General features: G+C 48.0%; 1 protein-coding gene across 1 annotated transcript in view; it reads right to left on the bottom strand.

Moving 5' to 3' along the window:
- HTR4 (5-hydroxytryptamine receptor 4) overlaps nucleotides 1-17971 on the bottom strand; it is a 163972-nt gene that overhangs the window by 3853 nt on the left and 142148 nt on the right. The window lies entirely within an intron of this gene.

The following is a 17971-nucleotide window of genomic DNA, read 5'->3' as shown; positions in this document are numbered from 1 at the left end:
TACATTGAGGCTTTGCTTTGGATTATAATGAATTATTGCTGACTTGTATGGATTCACGGGTATTTATCAGACACCGTACTAAACCCTCTCCAGCACTACCTTATTTCATCTTCACAACAGAAGGTAGTAGTATGTTCGTTTTGCAGTTGAGCAAAATGGCACAGAGCTTTACTGACTTGCCCAAGAGAATAAAGGTAATAGGTGAAGATAACGTCAGTCCAACTCTATCTGATGCCAATACCCACGTTCTCACACAACCCGTGGACCAGGCATGAACTTAGAACAGTGGGTCTCCACAGGGACAACTGGTAGACATTTTTGGTTGTCGTGGCAAGGGCATCCAGCGGGTAGGGACCAAGGGTGCTGTAAACATTGTGCAATACACAGCAAGTGTCCCACGACAGAGAGTTACCTACCCCCAAATGCTAATAGTGCCGAGATTGAGAAACCCGGATCTAGAATAAAAAGTCCTCTGAGCTGGCTAAAAGCAGATGTTAGCTGAGGAACAGAGACAAGGTGAAGGGTGTGAGTGCGAGCTGTCACAGAACTGTCCACGGCCGCTGCTGCTGGGCTTGAGGCTAGCGGAGGGGACAGGACTTGAAAAACCACAAGCACCGGCTAGACGAGTACTGAGAAGAATAGAGTGGAAGTGGCCCTAGAAAGGAAGATCGTACACTTATGATGAGGGTGACCAGGGAAGGTGTCCCGAGAAGCTATGTGACTAAAGACCTCAGGGAAGTTAGTGTTCCAGCTACTGAGTCATTAATGCTCAGCCTCAAAACCCCTCTCCCACACCTGGCTTTGTAAGGATGCTGCAAACAGTATCAGCTTTGTATCGGGCTCCAATCAGGCTTCTCCAACAGGGGGCCCTGCAGGTGGAGGGAGGCCTGGCAGAAGGAAGAGGGCCTTGCCGCTCCCGTGGGCACCATCCCAGCCAGGCTTCTTCAGCCCGTCCAGTCCACGGTCTTCCCAACTCCTGCAGAGGCAGCTTTACAGCAGCCCCTCGGAGACGTCAGCGCCCGCCGGCCAGTGCCTCCTCTTCGGAGATCTAGGTCTCTGTTCTGCGGGGTCCCTCCTCTACGTTTCTGCTTTGTTTGTTTGTTGCCTTGTCCTCTTAGCCCTCGAGGTGGTAGTTGCTTCAGACACAGCCCACACTACTGAGGAAGGAAGATGTGCTCCAGGCACCATTTTCTATAATTACATACGTTGTTTCATTTGTATCATTTACTCTTCACAACTCTAAGTGGTACCTACTGTACTTAACCCTGTTTTATAGATGAGAAACCCGAGACTCAGAGAAATTACGCAACTGATATAAGGCCACAGTGTCCACGATGCCCACACTCTTGACCTCAAAACTCTTCACACTCCTGACCCCTGTTCGTGGCCAATAAGTTACTTTCGCAGGCAATCAAGGGCACCTTCTCCTACACCAAGTTCACATGAAGAGGGTGTCCTGGTTTGAAAAGGCAAATGGATACATCTGATCATGTTAGAAAATGTGCTTTCATGGAATACAAGCACACCTCGACAGCAGCCTTTCCTGCATCTCCCCTAAGCGTCTGCTTCTCATGTGCCCGTGAGCAGATTGTTCAGGAAGGACCAGAGAAGAGGCGTGGGACTGAAGTGCATATTGCAAGTGGAGGTTCCCTTTACCCAGAGCACAAGTGAAGGACAGCAGGTTTTGAGAGATGGGAGCAGGCAGAAGCCCGTGCTTTCTAGTTACAACACGTACGTGTGTGTGGGGGGGGGTCTCACCAAGGTGTGGTGGGTGGTTCACACGGGATGGAGGAACTGGTCTGAGACTTCAGTGGAAGGACTCTAGGAGAGGCAGCGTGTCTCCAATGGAGTCTGGCCTGCAGACATACTCCCTGGGCTTGGGTTTGCCTTCCCAAGTCTCCATGAGATACAGATGTTTAACTCCGTGTTTTCACATTCATAGTGTATGACAGGTACTGAAGCAGATCTGGGGTCATCTGGATGGCCACCCTGTGAACTCCCACTGCCTGGTGAATTCAGATCACACATTTGCATGCGGTCCACCCTGATGTCACCTTGGCAGTGGCCAACTTTATGCTGTGTTTCTTGAAGTAGGATGCATGAGCCTCCAGCAGTCTATAAGCACATTCATGGGGATCGACATGGCCTCAATTTGAGGAATAGTGGGCAAAAGAAAGCACACGATGCTTTAGACAAAGAGAAGAGCATTCAAACCCTGACTCTACCACTCTACCATCCGCTGGTTGTGTGACCTGGTCAAGGAGATCAGTTCTACCTCCTTCACAGCTTCTTTGTGGTGAGAAAATTACCATCTCTAAAGGGCTTAGCAAAGGGCTGGACACGTAGTAGATACTGGTATCTTCACTGTTAAGGAAACCAAGGTTCAGAAAATGTGACTTTCCCAGGGTCCGAGAAGTAGTTGCACATGGAATGGTTAAGAATACAGACTCTTGGGATGCCTGGGTGGCTCAGCTGTTAAGCGTCTGCCTTCGATCAGGGCGCGATCCCAGGGTCCTGGGATCGAGCCCCGCATTGGGCTCCCTGCTCAGCGGGAAGCCTGCTTCTCCCTCTCACACTCCCCTTTCTTGTGTTCCCTCGCTGTCTCTCTGTCAAATAACTAATAAAATCTTAAAAAAAAAAAAAAAGTACACTCTTAATGCCTGCGTAAATCCTGGCTCCGACGCTCACAAACTCTGTGCGTCACTACAAATGTTCTGGGTTGTTGCGAGCATTCGATGAGATGATGCACACAAAATGTTTATTAGAATAGTGACGGTCATGCAGTAAGCGCTCCATAAATGTTCGTGAGTACTGGTGCTACTTGACATTGGACGTGAAACTCGAAGCCAGTACTTGATGGCTGATTTGGTGCAGAAATCCATTCTTTAGTAATTGGTCAGCCATTTGTTCACTTAGCAACTGATCACAGAGCTGAAAGAAAGCTTCTTGATGCCTTTACAGAGAAAGAAAGAGCCCCAGAGACAGCCTGTCACCTGTCAGAGTGGCGAAAGTCTCTCGGTTCTAAGATCTCGCTCGTCGTTTTGCAGCTGCGCCTGAGGAACGCAGACCCCAGCAGCGTGGGTTTTACCCGGGCAGTTTCAAGTGCAGACGAAAAAACTCACCGCCGTTTCCCAAGCAACGGCCAGGCAGGAGGCAGCTCCCTTCAAGCTGGGTTGCTTCCCCCCTCAGCATTAATTTACTCAAACATGAAGGGAGCAACATTAGGTTTGGTAATTACCTGAGTCTACATTTCATTCACTGAGCAATTAGCATTGCACTTAGAGCAGCTTGGATGCAATAATTAGTCGCATAATAATAGCCCCCTCTGCCTGCCCAGCCTGGCATTATAAGGAAATGATTAGACTTTATTACACATCACCCCAGCCCTCCCCGGCATGGCGGTGCTCACATGGGGTGCCTGCAAGGTGTTTTAATTATTAAAATATAACGTGCACGGCTTTAAAGGGATTCAACCCTAAAGCAGAGTTTCCCGACGCTGGAGCCCCATCACCTGGGAATAGAGACCTCACACTGGGTGTTTTCTTGATGTTGGGAGGAATGAGACTTTCGAGTCCTAGGCCTTTATTCATTCAGCCACTTATTTATTTAAAACCGTATTTTCTGTGCCTACCACAGTCTAGGCACCGTGCCATGCCCTGGAGACATGAGCGTGGTGAGGAAAACCAGCACAGTCTCTGTCCTCCTGGAGTTCAAAATGTGACGCAGGAGACCCACGGCCAGATGCAAAGTCGTCACAGTCCCAAGCAGCGTTGGGACGGGAGGCCGCTGGGCTTGCTGTGGGAGCATGTCCCGGGGACAGAGGCGTTGGTGTGTGTCAGCGTGGCGTGGCCCGGGAAGCGGTGGAGATGAGAACCGAAGGGTAGGTAGGGGTAAGGCAGGCAAGGGGAGGGGGAGGCTGGCAAAAGTACCACCGCCATGGGGGCAGGTGGGTGCTTCGGGAGTAGAACCGGCTGAGGGGCGGTCTAAGACGAGCACAAAGACCCGGTGAGGCTCAGCACACCCTGGCTGGCTTCACTCAGCCTAAAGCCACAGAAAGCTGGCCACGGCTGCGAGCAGAGCAGGTGCGGGAGGACTTAGTGTTTGGAAGAACATCCTAGCTGTGGTGCATAGAATGGACTGGAATGAGGTTGGAGTGGGAACCCAGAGGTAAATTAAGAGGTAAATTAGCGTCCTATTGCTTCTGTACAAATAGCCACAAACTCATTGACTTAACACAAATTATCTTACAGTTCTGGTGATCAGAAGTCCAAAATGGGCTAAAGTCAAAGGATGGGGTCGAGCTGCATTCTTTCTGGAGGCTCTAGAAGAGAACCTCATTCCTTGCCTCTTGCGAAGGCTGCCTGCATGCCTTGGTTTACGGCCACATTGCCCTGCCCTCTGCTTGCATCGGCACCCCTCCTTCCACCGACGACCCTCCTGCCTCTTGACGTAAGGGTGCTTGTGAGTACGGTGGGCCCCCCGGGCAATCCAGGATAATCTCCCCCTCTCAAGATGTATAGCTCAATCTACACGTACAAAGTCCCTTTTGCCATGTAAGGTGATAGATTCTCAGGATTTGGGGGATAGAACGTGGTCATCTTAGGAGAGCCATTCGGTGACACACCACTGATGATTCTCAAGGTGTCCAGAGGTGGCTCAGAGACGTCTGATGGGACCAGTGGGGGTGCCGGGAAGAAGCCAGATTCAGGATACATCTATCTTGAAGGGTCCGCTGATGCATCAGCCATGGGGGCAGTGGGGGCGTTTGGTGCTTGAGGCACAGCACGGGCAAGGCAAAGGCGTGGAGGCAGGTCAGAGCAGAGAGTGGTACGCTTTGTTTGAGGAACGGCGGATGTTCTAAGAATATATCCTACAGGTTAAGGGGGGGGGGTGCTGGGAAATGAGGCTTAAAGGAGGGTGAGGCGGCATTACTGGGGGTCTTAAAAGCTGAGCTAAGGAGGTTGGGCTGAATCCTTTGGCGATAGAGACTAAGATGAACACTGGCTGCGTGGTGGGAAGTGGGAGGGCTGATTAGGGCACTGAGACCAGCGTGGAGGCTCCCTCCTCCAAGAAAATGAGGTCATGAGCAAGGCTACTAGGCGCTTCTTCCCCGTCGGATGCAGCTGTGGCACCAGCCCTTACCTCCCACAGTCTGAGGAATGATCCCCACCCCTGCAGCAGGCTCTCTGGTCATAGTGGAGGCCAAAGCTAGAGCACTCTTCTTCCATCTCCAGAGAAGATGTGACGTCAAGACACTATCAGGCTCTTGCTGCTTGAACAGAGAACGCATGGGGCTGCCTGAGGGAGCCAGGTTTGGCCCATGTGTTCATGGAAGCAAAGAAAGGTGGCCCCAAAAGAGAAAAGAATGAAGTTGAAGTGCAGTGCAAAGCAGGCCAGAGATCATGGCCTCAGAGAGATGGAAAGAGGAACAGCAATCCCTGAAAGCGCCCCATTCCTTCTTTTAGCCCCAGTGAAGGCCAGCGAACTCCCTGCTCTGGAGACCCACGAGCTGTCTCTGCATCTTCCCGACTGATCGTGAACGGATCTGCAGCCTGTGGTAGACACTATGAACTATGTCCTTTACAGCATGTGCCCATACTCTCTTCTTTCTTTCTGACAGAGTGTGTCTCTTAGTAGAGGCAAAAATGCTCAATGCATTGCAGCTAAGGGCTTGGCCTGTGACCTTCTCCTGGTAGACAGGACCTGACGGTCTGCTATGGGAGTCTGCTGAAAAATGTTTTCCTCCTGAATAAAAGACAAGTGCAAGAAGAGTCTGCCTTATCTTCCAGCATTTGCTTCTGGCTATGGTTTTGTAAGGAGGATGCAGGGTTTGGAGCTATTGCAGCTATTTTGTGACCATGAGAGCATCATCCCAGAATGAAAACTAACAGGCTGAGAATGGCGGAGTGGAAAGATACAAAGGATAAAAAGCATGTGGGTAATTCGTGCTGTTGTTGACTCAATGGATTAACCAACCCTGAAACTACCCAACTCTGGACTCTCTATCTTGTGTGAATGACCTCCTTGCTTAAGTTCATTTTAGTTAGGCTTTCTAGACTGTCCTTGTGGGCCAAAGCATTCTAAATGATGTAAAGTCCACGCTCCCTGTCTTCCATGTTTACGGTCACTTCCCAAATTCTCCCACATTCAAATCCTACCCATCCTTAAAGACCCAGGTCAATGCCCACCAGGAGGCCTTCCAGAAGCCTTCTACACTACTCATCAGCATTTACCGTCTGTAGAAATACAAATTCTCTGCTAATGTCAGGTGTCTGATTGGATATATCTCCAACCTCCTAACACTCCTGAAAGGCAAGGTCCGTATATTATAAGAGGTAACAATCTTTTAGTCCTCTGTACCAGACCCTGCGTTAAGTACTTTGAAAATATTATCGCACTTAGTGCTTACAATGACTCAATGATGTTGCACTATTATTTTATATATCTCCACCTCACAGATGAGGAAACTGAAACTTGGAGAGCTTTAGATTTGCCAGAGGTCATTCAGCCAGCAATGGGCAAAGCCAGGATTCCAATCCACGTGTGTTAGAACCCTTTTTGCTGTTAGTACTTCCCAACCTTATTCCTTCTTAATCCTTGCTATAGAGCTCACGACCCCTCACACAGAGGGCAGAACATCATGGAATCTAGAGAAATGGAATGGAATGAATGGATTATAGAATAAGACAATCCTCCCCGACATCGTCTGGCATTTGTATTGATCACAAAGGACAATGGCAACTCCTCTGTCCTCGGTCCTCGTGCGGCTCTGTGTGTTGTACTGTTCAGACAATCTCTGCACCTGTGATGTGCTTTCCATTCTTTTATGTTCAATGCCATAGCTTCTGGGGGTGGGGGTTCCCCTCCACATTTGGGAACGGCCCTGCCTGTGGCTGTGGGTAGTTCTGGTTCTCAATCTCTCCATGGGAAGGAGACTGAGAAAGCCACCTTAGCACGCAAATCACATCATGGGCTGGGGTCGTTCCCATGGAAACACCCTGGCAGAGAAGCTGGGAGTCTAAAGAAGAAAAGGATATTTTCCAGCTGGTAGAGGATTGAAAATGTTACGGACTAAATGCATCCCACCCCAAATATGTCCATAACCCCAACAGGATGGTATTTGGAGGTGGGGACCTTTGGGAGATAATTAGGTTTAGATGAAGTCATGAGAGTGGGGCCACCATGATGAGATTAGTGCCCTTATTAGAAGAGGAAGAGAGACCAGAGCATTTTCTCTATTTCTCCCTCTCTGGTTTTCTCTGCCATGTGAGGACTCAGTAAGAAGGTATCTGTCTGCAAGACAGGAAGAGGATTCTCACTGGGAAACGAATCTGCTGGCTCCTTGATCTAGAACTTCCCAACCCCCAAAACTGTGAGGCATCAATGTTGTTTAAGCCACCCAATCTATGATAGTTTGTTACGGCCGCCCAAGCCGACGGACACTGGAGATCTTAAGGAGCCAAAGCAAGCATGTGGGGGGGGGGGGAGAAGGAAACAACAGGATACGTTGGAGAGATAGGACCTTTTGTCCAGAGAAACCCGAAGCATCAAGAGAAAATGAACTACCAGAGGGTGTGAGTTCGCGGGCGCTTCTGTGACTCTCTTACTGACCACACTTCATTTATCTAGAGGTCAAGCACCCAGGGACCTTAACCACCCAGAGACCTGACTGAGCGGTTTTTATTTGTTTGTTCTTCGTTAAGGCCTCTGAATCATCTGAGTACTTGTCACAAATGTGTCAGCTTTGCTTAGCCTTCCTCGGTTTCTCACTCAGAGAATATTTACCCTTAGTTTGTGTCTTACTCTAGAAAGCTTGGTGCTTTTCCCACACACGGCAGAGCAGAGCTCGCTAGCGGTGGACAGACTGGCTGCAGGACAAAAGGACAGTGGATGTGTGCAAAGGGCAAAGAAACATAAGAAAGTCCACAGAAGTTGACCCAGTGAAACCAACAGGGGCCGTTGGTGCAGGCGAAGGTGTTTCAATGGTCTCTCGAGGCCGTGACTGTACTGGGATGGCTTCATACAGGAAAGCCAAACCCACGACTTTGAATAAAGTGGCTCAAAGTCTGATTTGATACTGGGGGAATCTAAATAAAGTCTGTAGTTCTGTTGCTAGGAATGGGAAAATGCAAATTTTCCAGCTTTGGTCAACCATCCGTGGCTGTGTAAAATGTTAGCCTCAGGGGAAGCTGCGTGTGAAAGTACACGGGACCGTTCTTCCACGGATATAAATGTGTTTCCAAATGAAACGCTAATAAAATACTACCAAAACCCCACCTCACCCTGATGTAGTCACAGCCACTTGTTTAAGAGAGATGAAGGGGCGCCCGGGTGGCGCAGTCGGTTAAGCAGCTGACTCTTGATTTCGTGGTGGGTCGTGATCTCGGGGTTGTGGGAGGGAGCCCCGTGTCAGGCCCACGCTCAGTGAGGAGTCTGCTTGAGATTCTCCCTCCCTCTCCCTCTGCCCCTTCCCCCGCTTGAGCTCATGCTCTCTCTTTCTCTCTCAAATAGATAAATCTTTGAAAAAAAAAAAAGATGAAGGAGTTCACCACTTATAGCCAAGGACAGACAGGATGACTGGGGACCTGGGACAACCAGATGACAGCAGCTCTGAGGACCATGATTCCCTGGGCTGAATCCAGCCCCAGCAGGGGCTCATCTCCCAGAGGCCTTGGGAAGGCTGTGCTCCCAGGACAGGGGAGAAGCCCCAAACAAAATCTAAAAATTGAAAAATATAAAATGAAATAAAGCTCCCAAACCATATGCATCTGTGGCCTTCAGATCAATAACGATGAAGGTCCAAAAGGCACTCTGGACAGGGCGGGTGTCTGCCAACAGCTGTGACGTTTCCATGTCAGGTGACGTGTCCGTTGGACAAGCTGGCCCCATGAAGACAGAGGAACAGGCAGAGACCGAAGACATTTTATAGGAAGAAGTGATGAGACAGACCCAGACAGACGCATAACACAGACAGTGACAGACTTACAGAGCGCGTGCAGTCACACAGGAGCTGGCCTACTGCAGAAGAGCAGGAGGAGGCTGGAGACAGAGGGACAGCCACTTTTAGTTGAAACAGAAAACAGCCACAGAGGAGGGAGAGCCAAGCAGACGTTGAGAAAGAAGAAGGAAAAAAAAAACACAGAAGTTAGTGAACAGGTGCTCTTAGCCTAAAGGAGGATTCCAGTAGCCTCAAAGTGCCTTTAGGGGAGCATCGTTAAACATGGTTATGTCCCACTGTTTGTCTAGAAAGCACTTTTCTAGCTGGCATGTCACGCGGGTCCCACAGAAGCCGGGGAGGGTCACTGTGCAGGTGACCGCCTGAATGTACCAAGGAAGGACACAGGCCTAGAGAGCTGAGGCTCCTGTCCCCAGGTACCCAGCAGCGAAGACGGCTGAAAGCCACGAGTTCCGAGTTACTTTGCACGGCGATGTGGCTAAGGAATGCACAGAAAGCCACCCTCCTTCCTCCTCTTCCTCATCGCCAGCTGCCATTTCCTGAGTGTTCACGCGTGCCAGGGCCCGTCCTGCTCTCCTTATGTGGTATTTGCACGTACACGCGAGACTCACCACCCCTGTGAGGCGGGGAGTACTGCCCCCATTTCCCGATGAGGAACTGAGGCTTAGAGGCAATGGGACCAAGAGAATCTGGTGAGCAAGAGGGAAAACATGACTCGACCCCCAGGCCCTCTGACTCAGAAGCACACACCTTTAAACTGTGAGCATCACGAATCTCTGAGGCTCGCTTCCAAAATCCTGGGCTTCCTGTGTCCCCACCCCCAGATTCGGGGCCAGGAAAGCAGTGAGGCTCTTTCATTAATTGAGCTCCGGGTCCCATTCCAAGAAGGAAGAGCTGTCCGTGGCTCCCTCCCGTTTCCCCGAGACACCCCACAACCCCTGTACTAGGAAACCGCACCCAAATATCTATCCCCTTCCGGGCTCTAGGCTCTAAAAGGCTCTCTTCACTTCGCCCATGTCTTCCCTTAGCAAACATCAAGTTCCTCTTCAGATGACAAGAGGCCAAGCAGGAAGCCAGGATCCTGCAATTAGGATTTTTAAGGGCAATCTGATTAAAATAATTCGCCATGAGGTTAAAAAGCACAGAACGTACCCTCTTCAGCTCTCCTCTCTCTTCTTTAGCTCCTCTCCCATGATACGTCTCTGTCGAAGAATCTTGGAAAGTATCATTGGGTATATATATGGCCACTTCCTCCATACAGCTATCTCCGACCAACTCAACGGGATAATCCCTTTCCTTCTTGTAAACAAACAGCGCTTCCTGCTTCTATAATTTATTTGACAATAGAAGCTGCCTTATGATGTAGCTTATTAAGTGCGACCTGCACGGGCATTTACGAGGTATGTTTCCAGATACATGACAAGCCTCTCGGGGAGAGGAACCACAATTTACTCATTTTATTGATCAGTATTAGCGAGGCAATGCTGATCGAGAGTGAAACATCCAGAATTTAATGTCAGCTCCACTCCTCAGTAGCCTCTCACCCTCAGACCGCCCTATGCCTCAAGTTCCTGGAGCACCTCACTGAGCAGAGCGCTGCGAGTGTTACCGGAAACAAAGCACTCTCATCACGTGCCCGGTGCCCAGTAAACATTAGCTGGCACTACTCCACGCAAACTTTAAGTTAATGACATGATTAAATGGCAACTTGGACCCCCAGCTTTTTCTTCCTTCAACTGGTTCTCTCTAGCCCTTCATGAGCACCATGACATGCTTCTGAATCCTTCAGTAGCAAAGCTCTCTAAGGGTTACCATCGGAACATTCTGAATATTCTATGCAATTCTTCAATTTCAATAATAGACATGTTGGCATGAAAATTTGAGAAACTCAGAAACTTCCATTAGGCCATAAATAATCAAAGACTTAAATGTCTGGGTATCTGCTTGCCTGACATGCTTCCCTGGAAGTCAGACTATCAGAACCCAACCATTCAAATACTGGAAGTCATGGTGGGTTTTATGTAAGAAGAGATGGACCCACTCCTTCACTCAGGGTCTTCCAACCCCCAGTTCTGTGCTTCCAAGCATCAGTGCAGGGCTGGGATTACCCACAGGATCATAGAACTACAGATTATTACAAATAACTAATACTTGGGGGGGTGTATATATGTGTGTATATCTCCTCAATTATTTAATTAAAATTTTAACTACTCTTACGTATTTATTTATAATTTTTCCTTTTAAATGCAAGCCACAATACTGCTTTTCTTGCCTATAACCCTTAATGAGTCCAATGAGTGAACTTTTGAGAGTGCAACGTGTGGGGAAGTTTCTAGACATGTCTGAACATAGCAGATGCTGGCCAAAACCACAAAACAAACCACTTTTTTTGCGAACATCTTAGAATAGAATAGAATCCTTACAAACACTTTTTTGCACTGCCCTATCCTTAAAAACGGGAGATGTGATTAATTTTACACGTTGAAGTAATGTTAAAATGAAATTTAAGATACTAATAGGAAATAAACATTTAGATTTTTCAGAAATTTTATCATTTGTATTTAAAGACCTTATCGACCATCCCCTGTCCATGTCAACCTTGCTGGATTACCAGTACAGTCTTCCTGTGACCTCTCGCTGTTTGCATTCTCACTGGCTGAGTGATCACATCTAATTGAATCTGTTTTTATACGCAGAGATTGTTCCTTACGTTTGTACTGCAGACCACGATCTTACAAAAGCCCCTTGACATCCCTTATTTTATTTTGTACTCACCACAAACCCAAGAGGTAATGTGAAGACTTGAATGAAAACTGGGTCCCTCGCCCCTTCCTCTGCCCAGACAGTGGAGGAGACTTTAAATGGTCACACGGGACATGCTAACTGGTCAGGCTTACCTTTCTTAAGTCCAAACATGCTCAGTCCCGACAGGGCCTTAGCCCGGCAGCTTGGGACAGACCCAGGAAGCCGCACAAGGCGAGCTGCCTTGGCTGCTGTTCGGATGGCGAGGTGAGCGGCCAGGGATTGGTTGGTGGTTAGCCAGCTGCCTGGCAGCAGGTGTGAAGAAGCTCAAAGCCAAGCAGACAAGGCTCGGTGGTAGACAGAGAGAAGAGGTCTGGCCAGGAGCTGGGGATCCTGGAATAATGGCTCGGAGCCTTTCGAAACACCTGGATAGCTCCTGCAACCCGCTTTGACGGTCTAAGAACCCTGGCTTCTCTGATTCGCTCCACTCTCGTTACTCTCAGGGGAACGCTGACTTAAAAGGTCTCATTCACAAATATTGAGCTAATACCCTACACCATTGCCATAGGCTCATACGAAAAGACTCCATCTGGCTCAACACAGTGACCCGCAGGTCTGCCTTCCCTGGGGCAGGGAGGTCGTCTCGTCCTCCTCCTCAGACTGACGGTTCTGTGTCTCCCGGACAAGGGGTGGGGAATGAGTCACACAGCTGTTTCTAAAGCAAAGCTGGCGTCACAAAGCGGAGGCAGGTCATGAGCTCTCCGTATCGGGGCAGCTCCCCTTCTGCAAGGTGCACTTCCGAGTCTTCCGCCCCATGTGTCAGGGGCAATGCTGAAGCTTCTTAAGGGTCATTTCCATGACCTCTGCATGGATAGCATCAGGAAGCATGACTTCACACATGTCCAACAACAGAGTCTATTTGAATCTATGGCCTTAAAGAGAACGTGAGCTAACTAACGCTGATTTACAGCTAACGTTGGTTGGAAATGACAGGGGCTCTCTCCATGAACGGGCGTTGAAATGTTACCTATTTTTATAGTCAAGCACTCACTCTCATGCTATATACCACTACGATCTTAACAGCCTGCTTTAAACATCACTCCGAGGGCGCACTTTGCTCAAACATGTTTTGGCTTTTGGCCAAAACCAAATAAAATACAGCACTCATCTGACCACACCAGCTCTGTTGTCAAGAATGTCCTGGCTCCTCCTCTCGTGCTTCCCCACTGCAGGTACGTCCAGGCTGGTCCCTAGTGGCAGACTGAAGTCTGGTACATTCTGAAGCCATCTCTGTCCTGACTGGAACTATTGGGAGAATGCGGGCTGCTGTTGATGAGTTTCACTCTCCGCAGCATAAACAATGAGGTCCTAAAAGGGGGGTTGTGTTTGTTTGCTCAGGGCTTTTTCCATTAGGCTTGGTCATCAGCAGTTGGCCGGTTACATGTGCAGTCCTAAGATCAAATGGCTGGAATCCAATTATCCTAGCTTCCTGTCTGCAGAGCCCTGCCAGGGAAGAACACGGTCATGTTTGCCTGTCTTGTCAGGCTCCCAGGACTCAAAGTATATCATTTGGAGAAAACTAACAAACAACAGATCCTCAGATGTTTTATGGGAGAGGCAGCATGGTGTCCAGAGAGGACAGACTGGTCCAGAACGCAAAATCTACACTCGTCCGTCCTTATTCCGCCTCTTCCTGGCTCAGCGTCTATCCCTTCGCTTTCCTGAGCTTCAGTTTCTTACGTCTTAGCAGGGGATCGTAACACCAACTGCTGGGTTCTTGGGTGCTTCTGGTAAGATGGTGTATGCGAAAGAGCTTTGAAAACGGTGACAGTGATGGGGATGATGGTGACGAGGGTAGCTGACATTTACTGAGTGCCTTCGGTGAGAAGGGAACCGTGCCAGGTGTTCGAGAGACGCTGTCTCATTTAATTCTCGCAAAGGCCTTTGGAAGAGTTGGTGATGACGGTCATAACTATTTTAATAGCAATGGCTAACATTTCTTCAGTGTTTACCATGGACCAGCCTCCAGTCTCAGCTTCGTATGTAATCCCCCATCACGAGCAAGAAATGCTATTATCACTCCTTCCCGGCAGGTGAGGAAAGTTAGAGACAGGAGTTGGCGAGTTTGCTCAAGATCGTGCTGCTGGCAAGAGGCCACAAGGAATCAAACACAGGCATCCTGATTCTAGAACAGGAGTCGTAGACTTCTAGAGACATCTCTAGACATTTCTAGACATCTCTAGACATCTAGAGAGCTAGATGTATTTTAGGTCATCTCAGTATTATAGGGCTGGCTTCCTCGGGCAGGGAGGTCCTACCATCCTCATACAGTCTCTGTTGCACACCCTTCTTCTCCTCCTTTTTTGTTTTGTTCTTTTTCTGTCTATTTAGTTTTATGTTGTTGTTGGTTTTTGCTGGTTTTTATACCCTTTGCAAAGGTAAAAACCACTCCTGTCGCTCAAGGCGATAAGAAAGAAGCTGATGGCTAACGTGGCCCACAGTAGTTTGTCGACACTTGCTTTAGAAGTAAGTTTACTTTTACAAATAAAAAAAACCCCAAAGCTCAAGTGTTTAAGTTCCTGAAATTAGTTAGTTTGTCTGCTTCCATAAACTGTCAACAGCGTTCACGGGTGCTGTTAAAATGGAAGGTCTTCTCACTGAGTTAGGGATGCTGTACTCATCCCAGTCAATTTCCAAAGAGAACAGGCTTTTTCCTCTTGGCACAGGCTTGGGAGCAAGCTAGCAAGCTGAGACTTGGCAGACCCAGAGACAAGTACAGTGCCCGACACACAGATCTCCAGTGAGGGAAGAAATTCTGACTTGGGAGTGGATTCAGTGACCCCACAAGGTCTCAGGCATTTGCTCAGACTCTCCTGGACCTTGCACTACAGTCAGTAAACGAAGGCAATGACATCCTTTATCGCGCTCAGGGGGAGTCTGTGGCAGTTTATGAGATAACTTGCCACAGAGCTATTTGGGGGAAAGAAAGATGTTACAAGAAGAAATATGATCTTTACGACAAATCACTTGACAGACAACAGTGGCACTAGAGGCTGTATTTACGGCTTTGAAATAAATATGTCACCAACCAGAGGCAGGAGAGGAGAGAAGACTCTGTGACGTCATCAAGTCAATATTGTCATATCCACCAAACAGCCTCACATGAAGCAAGGATTTTCATCTTGACCTTGGGTTTCTACTTCAGAGAATAAATGAGCTTCTTGGAAATGTATCTGACAATCTGCGCTTACATCCAGGTCTTTAGCGGAAAGTTCAGAGATTTTATCTGGCTCTCAGAGAGTTTTATTGTGCCCTAAATGTTAGAGCTATAATACATTTTTGCAGTGTAGTTTACATGTGAGGAGGAGAAGGGAAAGAAGAATCTTTCTGGTGTGTAGTGAGCAGCAGTGGGTTTTGCCTTTGTCAATATGATGCTTCGTTAAGCTCTCAAGAGACCCACTTCGGGTCCTTCCCCGAGCAGCTCCCCAGTCCTCCACTGGCGCTGGTGTGTGGGTCTGCACGTCCAGCCGGAGGGTCAATCACCAGTCCAGGCTGGCTGCAGTGAACAGCACTTAGGGTAAAGCAGACCCTCGACGCAGCAAGAGAGTCCCCTCCACTTTCTATTCTGCCCCAGGATGGGGCCCCCAGAGACCGCCATAACAAGCCCTGAGGCTTTTCTCCCCATTATTAGCACCTCGCAGAATTTTATTAAACAGCAGGTGTTTTATAAAAGCCTATCTGAATGAACTTCAGGATGATAATGAAATTGATAGCAATTACTCCTTACATTCCTAGGATGATTAATAAGGTTGTTTCCTTTCCTATCTCTTGAGATACTGTCTCAAGTACACTGTCTATATGCACTAGTCGGTCTTTGCCAATTAGAGGGTGTTTTTACTCGGCGTTGTTTGTTGCTGTTGGTGGTTTTACACTGAGATGCCTGGTTTGGAGGTTTCTGTTTTGTGTGTGGGCCTGAGAGCATCCTCCCTCGGGGACTGTGGTTGTAGCCCCAGGGAATTAGGTCCTATGGACCGAGACCGGGGTGGGCTGGATTAGGCTTCCCAGACAGGGTGGCCCATGAACTTGGCCTTGGCTTTCACTGGTATGTGGTGGGAGAAGAGTGGGCTGCAGCAGAGCAGGGGACAGCCACGTAAGGACCTGACCATTGGAGAAGGAAGTGGGACTTGGCCTATTTGCACTCGTGCTGCTCTGAGGTGGGATTGTATTGTGGGCACGGACGACATATCAATGAGCACCTGGGAGCCACTTTAAGTGTCTCGGTAGCGTTGTTGAATAGGGAAAATTTTCAGCATATGGAAAATTGGGGGGATGTTACTTTATTTTTTATTTGTTAGTTATTGTGTGTGTGTGGGTGTGTAATTTAAAAAATACATTAACCTAGACAGATGTACAGGGAAAAAAAATTAGAAACAGTGTAGTTATCTGGTATGAGGGAACGGGGAACGAGCCCCGACAGGTGACAGTGAAACTAAAAAGGAAAGACGACATAAAAGACTTTTCAAAGGATGAGAATTTGGAAACTGAATGTAGGGGCATGGAAGGTAAAGAAATCAGGAGTGACTTCCCACCGAGAGTACTGGAATAAGGATGATGATGATAATGGTGATGGTACTTGGCGTTGTTGCCCACTTCCATACATCTTAGCATACGGTTTCTTAACCTCACTGGACTTCTGACTTTTCACCTGGCTTTCTAGTTTGGGGGATCATATCTTTTCCCACCTACTAACATGGAAGCCGTCAAAGGCCAGTGAACATTACTTTATTTCTCTCGCCTCTGGAAGGCAAAAAACCTTTGTCAAGTGAATAAAAAATATCTGGTATCTGTGAAATAGGCTAGAGCACTTGTTGTGTGAGGAATTTGAGGCTCAGAGGGGGAAGGGGCTGGCCAGAAGGCACTCACCTGGTGGCTGAAGTCAAGGGCGAGTCAGAATCCGTGTTTTTTTCCATCGCACAGCCTACTGCAAGTGAAACCATCAGCCACAATAGGAAGGTTTGAATAGCAAATAAATGCCAGGAAATTGGAAAATAAATAGAGACTGCTCTCCACTGAGAGGGCTACTATTAGATGAGACAGAATTCTGGAATGACTTTGGCCTTTTACTTTTATAAGCTCAATGTTTCCGGAAGGCTCTGTGTTTAGGAGAGGAGATGCAATAATAAGGGTGACCCCGATAAGACTACTCTTTCCTGGTTCCTTCCATTGACTCACATCCCCTTGACCAACTGCCCACTCTCTGGCTGGCTGGGACAAGAAGTCCCACCAGAAATGGTGCCTTGGCTCAAGCAGCCAAGGGCTTTTCACTTGAAATTAGAAAGCCCTAGGTCAGCTTCCCTTTCACAAAGCCTTAGTAATAGATGACTCATAGGCTCTTCCGTGGCAAGTTCCTGAGGATGATAAAGAGACATAGCTAGAGGCTTTAGGAAGAATGTGGGGTGAAGAGGGGGACCGTCTGTATTCTGGCCAAGAACTTCATCATTAAGCAATGGCATATGGGCCCTCATTTGGACCCTGTTGATGAGAAGACCATATACGAATGATTACCATGTTAATTCAGGGGACCGAGGCTGGAATGCAATGACGTAACCCCCTAATGTCATTCAATACTGAGAAGGACTCAATCGAAATTAAATGATCTGGTCTCAACCAAGTTTTTTTAAAAACACAGATAATGTCTGACCTTTCATCCAAGGCTCCAGACCAATTTAAACGACTATCCATCCAGGCTACATGTTACCCACACATGTTATAAAATGTCTTCTGATTTCGGAGGGAGTGTCTCTTCAAATATGATGGCCTTGCTTCTGTCTCTTACCTTCTACACAGGCAGGAAAATAGAGTAACGATCCTCAGGACAGGCAAATCTAGGTTTGTGTCCAGGCTCGGCTCATTGTTATTTGTATGACCTCGGTTGAGGAGCTCAGGGTCTTTGGGCCTCGTTTTATTTATCCACAAAATGGGGGTTATCACATTAAATAACCATGAACATAATAATAGTAAAAATCACCAATTTCTGCCTGGGGGTGTTCTCATTGCTGGCATATACATAGTTTGATTTAAATTATACCACCTCATAAGTTAGGTACCATTAATGCCTCTGTTTTACTCCTGAAGAAACTGAGGCTCAGAGAAGTTAATTAACTTGCCCAAACAAGCTGGCAAGTTGGGAAGCCAAGATTCAATCCAGCCAATACTTTTTTTGAAGGCGAAATAAGATATGTAAGGGGCCAAGGAAGCACTACCATATCTTAG

This window comes from Ursus americanus, chromosome 15, assembly GCF_024610735.1.
Source record: "Ursus americanus isolate L20-20 chromosome 15, mUrsAme1.1.p, whole genome shotgun sequence".
Lineage (NCBI taxonomy): Eukaryota > Metazoa > Chordata > Mammalia > Carnivora > Ursidae > Ursus > Ursus americanus.
This window is presented reverse-complemented; position numbering and strand designations above follow the sequence as displayed.